The following is a 3,003-nucleotide window of genomic DNA, read 5'->3' as shown; positions in this document are numbered from 1 at the left end:
TCTAAGGATGTAAAATGATTCTATATCAATATGAATAAGATCATCTACTGCAAAAAGTATTTGAAACCTAAGCTGTGGTCTTTTCTTTGAAAGAGTTCAAACAGCTTTGTGCAGGAGGCCTAGCAGGGGTTCGCTGTGCTCATCTACAGCTCGGGCCCCCCGTGGTGTTACAGCTGCCCTCCTGGGGCTGGCCGGCCGGTCGGCCCTGTTCACGGGGTCGCGGGCACACTCACGGATGGGCGGCACCGAGCACTGGCCCTCTCCAGCCCAGACCCCTTGCTGTGCACTGGCACGCTGGTTTGAATGAATGTCCTGGAGTTTGATGTGTCGCTTTTTCTTTGAGGGCCTGTACCGTGGGGGGGGCCTCCTCAGGCCTCTACATGCTAGTCTTCCTCGCCAGATTGTTCTCCATTTTTTTCAGAAGAATATTAACGTGTTTTTTAGTGTTAACTTTTTGCCTGCTGTAGTTTAATCTGGGCTACTGGCACAGCTGGAATGGGTCCTGGGCATGTAGCACACACCATCCCAGCATTCTGGGCTGAGCAGGTTGTGGTGTGAGCGCTCACTGGGGGGAGTGGGAGAAGGTTGGGAAAGACCTGGTGGGCAGGGAAGGGGCTTTGCACTGACTGCCGCAAATTTCAGATACTTCATCATCCCATAGATACTCATTGAGTGCCTGCTGTGGACCCTCAGTATGGCCCGGCCAGATCCTGGACCTTGGGTACAGCGGTGGGGAGCTAGACTGTGTCTCATGTCAGCTTAGGCTTTCTTCCTGGAGAAGTCAACCAAAATCCCGTCCGTGTCCTGTCTTTTTGAAAGCAGAGGTGTTTTGGAAGAAAACAGTGGGTATCCTTGGCAGAGACACCATCATTGCTGCCTTGAGGCGTCCTTCCCTTGGTGGCCAGAAGGTGGCGGTGCAACTTGTAGCATCAAGTCCGCTCGCGGCTGGATTGGGTTTGTTCCCACAGGTGGTTTCGGAGGCATTAGTCATCAGAGGACTTGATAGCCTCTGCGTTGCAGCCGGAGGGTGAGATGAGGCATTTAGAAATGTCTGGGGAGCGAGAGGAGTGAGAACCGTCGTTGGGTGTTCCGCATTTGCTGAAATGTTAGGAAGGTGGACTGTGAACGTGCAGCCATGTGTGCGTGAGGCCGAGGTGGACACGGAACCCGGGCTCCACCCCACATGCAGGTCTCTGCTGAGCTGCTTGTCCCGGGCCATCCTCCTCCCCTTAGGCCTTGAGGTTCTGGTGGTCTTATTGCTTCCTTCCTTGTCATGAAACTGCCCTCCGTGTACAAAAACCCCCTCCAGGCCCACAAGCCTCCTGGCTGCCCCTGCGTCCAGGGACTGCCTCGCCCTTCACTGGGTGCTCCTGCAGCACCGGAGCCACCATAGCTTTCACAGAAGGCGTGCCTGAGCACTGCTCGGGTCCCAGAGGCGCCAGTCAGGAACTTCACATAAAAAACGAGGTGGGCCCTGACCTCCAGCCTCAGTGCCTGGGAGACAGAAGGGAGCAGTGGAGACTGTGGCTGCCCATCTGAAGGGGACAGTGCTCTTCGGGTACGTCCACCTTGGCTACACAGGAATTCAGACCAGAGCTGCCAGATCTCCTGGGACTTGCCAAGGGAAACTGAGCATCTAGGTATTTATGTGGAGATTTCATTTACCTCATTTTTGGGGTAACAGCTTTATTAAGATACAATTCACAGTATTATACAATTCACCCATTTAAAATGTACAGTTTAGTGGTTTTAATTCAAGACTCTGCAGCCCTCCCTGCAGTCCATTTTAGAACATGTTCACAGTGACCCTGCGCCCATCAGCACTCACTCCCTGTCATCCACCAAGTTCCTCACGCCCACCCCTCCTGCCCTACATCTCTGGCGACCAGAAGTCGGCTTCCTGTCTCTGCGGATTTGCCTATGTGCACATCTCATGTAAGCGGAATCATACAATGTGACCTTTTGTGGTTCCTGGTGGTTTCTTTGATGTAACATAATGTACCATGAATCCGTACAGTAATACCTCAGAGACACTGGGGGTTCAGTTCCAGACTACAACAAAGTGAATCTTGCAGTAAAGCAAGGCAAGTGAATTTTTTGGTTTCCCAGTGCATATAAAATACTATTATCATACTATACTGTAATCTATTAAGTGTGCAATAGCATTATGTCTGAAAAAAAATGTATATACCTTGATTAAAACACTACATTATTATAAATGTTCCCCATCATCTGAGCTTAAGGCGAGTCATGACCTTCTAGCTGGTGGAGAGTTTTGCCTCCGTGTTGATGGCTGCTGACTGATCAGGGTGGTGGTGACTGCAGGCTGGGGTGGCCGTGGCAGTTTCTTCAAGTAAGACAACAGGGACATTTCATGCATCACTCGAATGACCCCTGGGTCCACGGGCTGCAGGCATGGAAACAGCATGAATCTCACTGCTGGTCTCCAGCAGAGCTCCTGGGTGACCGGGTGCATTGTCAGTGAGCAGTCCTCTGTCCTGAGCAGTCGGTCTCAACAGTGGCTTAAAATACTCAGTGAACCACGCTGTAACCAGATGTGCTGCCATCCAGGCTTCGCTGTTCCATGTATAGAGCGCAGGCAGAGCGGACCGAGCATAATTATCAAGGGTCCTGGGATCTTCAGAATGGTCAGTGAGCATTCACCAGCTGCCTTAGCCGCTCGCGAGGGAGTCAGCCTGTCCTTTGACGCTTTGAAGCCAGGCACTGACGCCTCCTCTGCAGCTGTGAAAGTCCTAGATGGCCTCTTCCAGTAGACGGCTGCTTTCGTCTACACCGAGAGGCTGCCGAGCTCAGCACCTTCGTTAGTGATCTGAGCTGCAGCCTCTCCATCAGCACCTGCTGTTCACCTTGCGCTCCTCTGTCACGGAGACGGCTTCTTTCCTTAAACCTCAGGAGCCAGCCTCTGCTGGCGTCAGACTCCTTCTGCAGCTTCCTCCCCCTCAGCCCTCGTGGAATTGAAGAGAGTCAGGCCCTTGCTCGGGG

Source organism: Manis javanica, chromosome 10 (genome assembly GCF_040802235.1).
Source record: "Manis javanica isolate MJ-LG chromosome 10, MJ_LKY, whole genome shotgun sequence".
In the NCBI taxonomy this organism is placed as follows: Eukaryota; Metazoa; Chordata; class Mammalia; order Pholidota; family Manidae; genus Manis; species Manis javanica.
The sequence above is the reverse complement of the archived record's forward strand: the minus strand, read 5'-3'. Positions refer to the sequence as shown.